The sequence below is a fragment of the Monodelphis domestica genome, chromosome 5, assembly GCF_027887165.1.
Source record: "Monodelphis domestica isolate mMonDom1 chromosome 5, mMonDom1.pri, whole genome shotgun sequence".
Classification (NCBI taxonomy): Eukaryota; Metazoa; Chordata; class Mammalia; order Didelphimorphia; family Didelphidae; genus Monodelphis; species Monodelphis domestica.
In genome coordinates, this window is record NC_077231.1 from 303,140,614 (window position 1) to 303,148,504 (window position 7,891).

The window sequence follows — 7,891 nt, forward strand, 5'->3', positions numbered from 1 at the left end:
AGTGTGATGAGGAAAGTCATGATGGGAAAGGGATACCTGCACAAGAGTGAAAATAAGATTAAAAATAAACAAAGAAGAGACCTTTCAGATCAGGCAAAGACTGTATTCTGTCACAGTGTTAACGATACCCAGAAATCTAGGAAAATCCTGCATGTAACTGGCTGGGGGCCATAAAGAGCAGCTGAGTTCTTTGGAAGGTTTGAGATTTTAATTCTAAAATTCTTCTCTAGGAAACCAACTTACACGGATTGATTTGCAGCAAATATGGTGAGACCACGTAGGGGGAGCTTGTACCATGACCTGGAATCCCCTAGTGGAGTGAAAGATACTAATCAATTCATTTTTTAAAATTTTATCAATATTTATTTTTTCCCCTATTGATCTATTATTGTGCATTGATCAATGATTTTAGGAACAGAAACAATCAACTCCTGAAATATTACTGGGCTGAATAGAAACCGCCACTCTCCTTCAAGTTTTGGCTCTCTCACTACCCAGTTGTGTGACCTACTTGAGGCAAGTCCCTTAATCTCAGACCCAGTTTCCCCATCAACAAAACTAAGAACTGATCTAGATAATTTCTTCTGGTTCTAAAAGTCCAGGATTCATTGTTCACTTCAAGACAGAACATCACTTTTCATGAGTTCTTAACTTGGGGTTCTACGAACATTTTAAAAAATTTGATAACTAGTTGATTATACTTCATTTCTTTTGTAATTTTATGGATTGTATTTTGCACATTTCAACACACTATTATGATGATGGTCCTGAGAAATCACAAACCTGACAAAGGGATTTATCTCTCACACACACACACAAAGAAGTTTAAGAATCTCTGGTTTAATCCAACCTACTCACTTTTCAGATTAGGAATTGGAGGCTCAAAGAGGCTATCACTTGACTAAGGTCAATCAGTCTGATTCCCACATCAGCATTTTTTTCAACCATCAACAGTCTAGCAGTGTTACCTCAGGCCAGTCATTTCTCTTAAGACCTCATTTCCTTCCTATTTAAAATAAGGGGTTTATACTAAATGATCTCTAAGATATTAATCCCCTGATCCACTCTTTCTTCCCTCATCCTTAGCATCCTAATGCTCCTTCCACCCCAACCTCATCCTTTTTTTCCCCTTTTCTTTGCCACTAGGTGGAGAAAGCAAGCCTTCACAGTAATTGAATCAAATTTGGCAGCTAATCATCCTGACCTCAATTCTGCTCTTTTCAGGGAAATATTTTCCCTTCCTCCCCTGCTGAACTTCAGAAGGCACATGGAGGGTGGGATGGGGCAATCCAGTCCCATCAAGGTCCCAATGAAAGCTTCTCAGCTCTAAGTGCCACCCTCCCTTTGAGCCTCTGAGTTGCGTGAACTTGGGGCACAGGGCATTGGGCAGCTTTTCTTCCCAGGACCCTCACTCTTTGTCTATCTGTAGTTAATTCCCTTTCCCCTAAACCTTCCATCTGGGTGGAATCCATTCATTATCTTTAGGAATTAGTGGATTACTAAGGCATTATCTGGGGCATCTCTCCTTGGGAATCTTTCAGCAGAGTCTAGAAGAACATAGGTCATAAATAGAGAATTGGAGGGGACCTCAGAAGACAAGGAGCCCAGCCCCTCTCATTTGACAGATGAGAAAAGAGGCATGGTGCACAGCCTGTGGTCATAGAGCCAATCATTTTGAGAGGTAGGATTCAATCCCAAGTTTTCCTAGCTTCAAGTTCAAACACTTCTATGACTATACCACTTATTGGATATATTATAACAACAATAGATGGATGCTGAGGTCCTTTTCATCTCTAAATTCTGTGATTATGGCCCAGAGGGTGACCAAGGTCAGCATCATTTGAATGGAATACCCTTGAGACGAGGGGAATTTCTCAAGATCACAAAGAATGAAACTCTAATGGTAGAATGGAAGGCATTGGGTTTGAAATTTTGGAACAAGAAGAAGCAAGGTGACAGTGGATAGTGTAGTGGACTTGGAGTTAGGAAGACGAGTCTGATTCATGCCTCTAATACTACCTGATTGACCTTGGGCAAGTCACTTAACTTCTCCATGCTTCAGTTTACTCATCTACAAATTGGGGATAATAATAGCATTTATCTCACTGGGGTGTTGCAAGAACCAAAGGATATGAAATATATAAAATGCTTTTAAAATCTTAAAGTTCTATAAAAATACTAGCTATTATTATTATTTTATGTCCCCTGATATCATACTTCAAAAGAAGGCATATTGTATTTAACTGTAAGGCCAAATGGGATAGTGTGGATTGTGAAAGGTTCAGTAATGTAAGATGATCACTGGGAATGACTTAACTATTATCAGCAGAGCAGAGATTCAGGCCAAATCCAAAGGATTCATGGTGAAAGAGGCTATCCATCATTCCCCTCCCCCCAAATGACAGAGTTTAAATGCAGATTGAAACATGCCTTTCTTCAAGTTATTTCCTCCATGAATCTTCCCCCACTGTAAGTGATATATATCTACTTTCCAACATAATGAGCATAAAAATATGTATTGTATTATAAGACATGTGCAACCTAATATTAATCATAATACCCGTTGTCTTGGGAAGGAGGGAAAAGGTAAGGAAGGAGGGAACAGGGATTGCAAAATGTCAGAAAATTATTATTGAAAATTCTATCAACAAGTAAAAATTTTTGAAAGAGGATACATTCTAATGGGGGAGAGACAAAACATCAAAGGAAGGTAAAAGGTACGAGAAGAGAAGGCTTCAAGGGCGCAATGGAGAAGTCCTGAGTGCAGCCCAGTAAGAACTGAAGAAATATCAATGATGTGTGAACTTAGACAAGTCCTTTAACTTCTCTCTGCCTCAGTTTCCTCTTCTCTAGTGAGCAGGTTAAACTGTGAACCCAGAAAGAAAGATGAAGAAATGGACCTCCTTCCTTTTGTTATATATAGTTATGTATTTGTTCAATGTTCAATAGAATGTAAGCTCCTTAAAGGAAGGGACTGTTGTTTTTGGCCACATTTCCTCATCTGTAGAAACAAGGGAGATGGACCAGATGGTCAATAAGTGCTTTCCAGAAGTCCTAAGTGTGGACCCTGTGGTCCATTCAGTTATGACCCTGCAATCTCATGGGAAACCCTTATGAGTCATCAGAATGATCCAGAGAAAGAACATCAACCATGTGGTAGTACACCAGTCATTTTACAGTTCAACTCTACGTTGAACATTATGGTGTTCAGGAAGGACCAGTACCTCCAGTGTGAGAGCTTGCTGTGTCCTTCTGGTGTCCCCCTGGCACTCAACTCTTACCTGTGGCTCCAGGAAGCTGTAGCATGAGCAGTGGCCTCACTCTAGTAAAAATGTCTCCAATGATTGATCTCAGACCCATTGGTGAGTGAGGAGAATGTCTACCCCAAGCTTGTGAAGACTTCTCTGAGTACAATGGGGGGATGACAGCATTTGTTCCAACAACCATGAAGGTGGGGGAAGCAGGTGCTATAGAGGGAGTAGACACCAAGGTCATCCACTGCATCCTGGGCCATCACCAATTTTCTTGGCTTTTGTTTTGCCACTGGACTTTGATAACTGGAAGAGGGAGTAAGACCATTTTTTATGCAACTTTGACTCAATTAAATCCAATCCATGTACAAGTCATCAGTTTTCAGATATGGATGGACCAGGTGGCTTCTAAGACCCCTTCCAATTCTGGAAATCTGTGGTTGTAATCTGTAATGAAAATGCACTGCTCTCTTTCCACCCACACCTTTCCCCTTCCTTCCTTCTGTCCCTGCTGGCTTTATTTTTCTCTTTTCATTTCTGTTACTCAGTTTTAAATATTTCCTGCCATGAATCACCATTAAGGGTATATATCGAAACCCACCTGCTAAGGATTATTAATGAAACTTCACTGAGTGTGCATTCCTGTCACTGGCAGGTCCACTGGGACTACTGAGGGGAGCCATCCATCCATTTTCCAAGGAAACCTGATTCCCTTTCCCTTTGGTACCTAGAATAGCATATTTAGGTCATTAGAGGAAAAGAATAGACATCCATCTGAAACCTTAGCTCAGTGCAGAGAACAGGAGATGTTTGGCAACTGCTCATGACTCTTTCTGTGATGAGGATTAATAACAACAATGAAAAAGTGGCAAAGGATCAAATCAGGGCAGATAAAGAGAGAGACACAAGAATGAGCCCCAGAAATGTCATTATGTTTAAAAACAACTGTTTGTTTTCTGCAAGTATAAAAATATGTACTATTTCTCAAGATATACTTTTAAAGGGCACCTAATTCATAGGGAATGGCTTTGACTCTAATCATGTATAAAATATGACCCTTCCAGTGCCTGTGAATTTTTAAAGCCATATATTTATTTCTTAAAAGATAATTCTGGGGGTCAGCTAGGGCATTCCATAGCTTGAGAGCTAGGCTAAGAAATGGAAGATCATGGGTTCAAATTTGGACTCAGGTACTTCCTAGCTGTGAGACCCCAGATAAGTCATTTAACCCCCATTACCTCACCCTTAGGACTCTTCTGCTTGGGAGTCAATACACAGTATAGAATCTAAACAGAAGATAAAGGACTTTAAAAAAAAAAGATAATTCTGGATTTGGAATAAGGAAGATCAGAGTTTAAATCTCATCTCTGACATTTAAATGTATGACTTTGGTCAAGTCATTTTAACCTCTCTCTGCTTCCATTTAATGATCTATAAAATGGGTTAACAATAATACCTACTTCGGTGTTGTTGTGAGGTTCCAATGAGGCAATATATGTGCAGAGATTTGCCAACTTTAAAGTTGTCTATAAATATCCATTTTTATCAGTATTGTTGTTTATCCCTTTCCATCTTATTTTTATGCTGCCCAGATAGAAATGACTCAGAGACAAGTTGTCATTCTGGCATTATTCCTTTATATTTAGTATTCTGCAAAGCATTGCCCAGGTGGAAAAAATGACAGCTTTTTTGCCATTGAATAAAATTATTGGGATTCAAGCTTATCCAGAGCTCCTTTGGGTCAACACTAGGAAAGAAAAAAAAATTAATGGTGAAGAGATAGAGAAGAGATAGAAGAGATCTTTTCTAAGTGTTAGAAATATTTGTTTTTTCTTCAGGACTTTTCTTTTTCTGATGAGCATCATTTATTTTTAATTTTTCTAGGTTACCTGTCAATTCAATTTTTAAACAATCAAATATTCTTTTGTTGAAAATCATTTAACATGAAATTATTCAAGCAAAATTTGGATAAACACAAATTCACATTTGTCATAACACAGATGACAAAGGACAAAGCAAAAACAAGAAAATCAAACTAGCTGCCAAATACAATTGGGCACACGCCTTTTACAAAATAGTCTTCTCAGATCAATAGATGACCACACTCCATTCAGTGTTGTCAATCTGCAAGATAAGGTTGCTATAGCATCTGAACCTGTTTTCTCCATGTCCTCCTTTAACATGAAGGGTAATTGTTTTGATAATTACTACCCCATCAGGATGCCCTAAATGTGCTTTGTTAACCACTGGAGTCTATGCTATGTATCCCTATCCATATTCATAAGTTATAGCCAGGATAATGATATCTGCCATAGCCTCTATGGTTTGGATCACCACCATAGACACTTTTATAATTTCCAAATCCTTGATCATAATAGATATTAAATCCGTAGTTCCAGTTTTGGCCCTACCCCTGGACACTGACCCCTAGTCCCACCTCCTTCTCTAGCCAGCTGCAGCACCCTTCCCTCCTTTCTGTTGTTGCTGTTACTCCTTATTGCTCTCTGGACTGGGCAACTTTGATTTTACACTTTCCAGACCATTCTGAAGATATCTGTTTTCCAATAATTTCTTTATTGATTCTTCATCTATATTTGTGATAAAAGGAAATCCTCTCCTTTCATTTGTTTTTGTGTCTATAAGAAGTTCAATATTCTCTTCAAATGCTCTAAAATATTCTTTGATTTCTTTCCCCAAAATATCTGGGATCAGTCAGCTAACAAATACTTTTTGGGAGGAACTTCCTTCCCTTTAAAGCATTATCCTTTTGGGGTCTATCAACATGCCATCCACCTTGTGTTCTTTAAGTTCCAGAACTTTATCAACACCAGCAGCATCTTTGAAAAGCACAAATCCGAATCCCCTTGAACTTCTCTTTATGGGATTTGTTTTAATTGTGCATCTACAACTTCTCCTAAATGAGATAGGTATTCAGTGAGATCTTTTTTGCTCATATACCAGCTTAGAGTTTCAATAAACTCTTACTGTTTTTCCTACTGGTTCTTGATGGTGATGATTTTAAAGACTTCAGCAAACTCCTCCACATTGCTGTACTTATTCCCATCCTCCATGGAGGTGGGCTATTGGCAGGAGTGGTGGTGGTGTGACTCAGCAGATGGCAAGGAGAGGGAATTACAACTCCAGTGTGTTGTATGGAGCCAAATTTAAAATGGCGGCAGAAGAGCTCAATACCATTTTCAACAATAATTTTCTGACATTTTTCAACCATGATCTCTCACTCCCTTCTAGCTATTCCCCTTCTTCAAGACAGTAGCTATCATGATATAGGTTGTACATAGGTTATCATGTAATACATATTTCCATGTTCATCATGCAAAAAAAATTGAAATGCATCATTTTCACTAAAGAAAAATTCATCGATGAAATAAAGTGGAAAATGATATGCTTCAATCTGTATTCAGACTCCATCAGTTCCTTCTGTGGCAGTGGATAGCCTTTTTTTGTCACAAGTTCCTTGGAGATCCTTTCATTGTTGATAAGTTATTCACAGATGATCATTGTGCATTATTACTATGATTACATGCTACTGTGCATGACATTCTCCTGGTTCTGCTCACTTTGCTTTTCATCTCTTCACATTATCTTTCCAGGTTGTGTGTGTGTATATGTGTGTGTGTGTGTATGTGTGTGTGTGGGGGGGGTGATCATCTTATTCATCATTTCTTATGGCACAATAACATTCTATTATAGTCATATACCACAACTTGTTTAGCTATTTCCTAGTTGATGGGCATCTTTCAGTTTCCAAGACAAAAAGAGCTGCTATACATAGTTTCATATAAGTAGTTCCTTTTCCCCTGTCTTTAATCTCTTTAAGATTCAGACCTAGGAATGATTTTGCCTGGCTCAAAAGGTATGCATAGTTTTGGCCCTTTCGGCATGGTTGCAGATTGCTCTTCAGAATGGTTGTGTGTCAGTGTGCAGCTCTCCTGTTACAGTCCAGATCTTTCCATATTGCCTCTAAAACTTATGATTTTCCTTTTTTCACACATTAACCAGTCTTATAGGGACGAGGTTATCTCAGAGTTATCTTAATTTTAATTTCTCTAATTAATAACAATATAGAGAATTTTTTCATATGACTAAAGATAGTTTTAATTTCTTCATTTGAGAATTGCCTGTTCATATCCTTTGACCATTTGTCAATTGGGAAATGCTTTGGATTCTTATAAAGCTGACTCAATTCTCTATGTATTTGTGAAATGAGGTCTTTGTCAAAAATGTTTACTATAATGATTTTTTCCTAATTTGTTTTATGCCTTCTAATCTTTTGTTTCATTGATTTTGTTGGTGCTAAAACTTAAAAAATTAAATGTAGTCAAAGTTATTTATTTTACCTCTTGTAGTGTTCTTAGGTCTTGTTTGGGCATAAATTCTTCCTGTATTCATAGATCTGACAATAAATTATCCTGTGCTCTGCTGATTTGTTCATGGCACCCCCTTTATTTCTAAATCATGTATCTATTTTCACTTAATTTTGGAATATGGCATGAGGTATTAATTTGTGCCTAGTTTCTGCCATACTGTTTTCCAATTTTCCTAGCAGTTTTTGTTGAATACAGCTCTACTTCCAAAAACTTGGATTTTTGAGATTGTTGACCACTAAGATTATCATTGTC

General features: G+C 38.0%; 1 pseudogene; it reads right to left on the reverse strand.

The window, feature by feature from the left end:
• Window positions 1–5,696: 5,696 nt before the first annotated feature.
• Window positions 5,697–6,322, reverse strand: LOC100617290 (heterogeneous nuclear ribonucleoprotein D-like; annotated as a pseudogene).
• Window positions 6,323–7,891: the final 1,569 nt, after the last annotated feature.